This window comes from Phytophthora infestans, genomic scaffold (assembly GCF_000142945.1).
Source record: "Phytophthora infestans T30-4 supercont1.111 genomic scaffold, whole genome shotgun sequence".
NCBI classification, from domain to species: Eukaryota; Oomycota; class Peronosporomycetes; order Peronosporales; family Peronosporaceae; genus Phytophthora; species Phytophthora infestans.
The window spans coordinates 92,517-92,963 of record NW_003303648.1 but is presented as its reverse complement, the minus strand read 5'-3'; positions in this window follow the sequence as shown (position 1 = coordinate 92,963).

The following is a 447-nucleotide window of genomic DNA, read 5'->3' as shown; positions in this document are numbered from 1 at the left end:
CGGCAGATTACTTCCCCCTCCACAAGAGCGTCAGCGTCGGCGTCGGCGTTGCCGCTGTCTTGGGCGTGCTTGAGCCTCCAGCATCGCCACGACATCGGAGTTATCGTGGTGGGCCTCACAGTAGCGCTCGAGTAGGACTGGAACGTCTGCAGAGAGTGACGAGTAGCTCTCCCACGTATTTTCGAGCTCGTCGAGGCCGAGCCATTTGACCTCGACCTCCCATTGCCGAGTACTGGAATTGAGTCTTACACCCCGGAACGCTTCGACACAGTGCCCTCCCTGAGAATGCAGCGCGTACTGCAGCAGATCTTCCATGACCTCTCGGTCCGCCTCCGCATAGAGGCGAATTCGGGAGCCATGGTAGTGTTGTGATGCGTTGGGGTGGATTAAGGTCCTCGACCTCGAAGATCCACGCGATGACAGCTCGAGCAATCCGCTTAGGTCCTT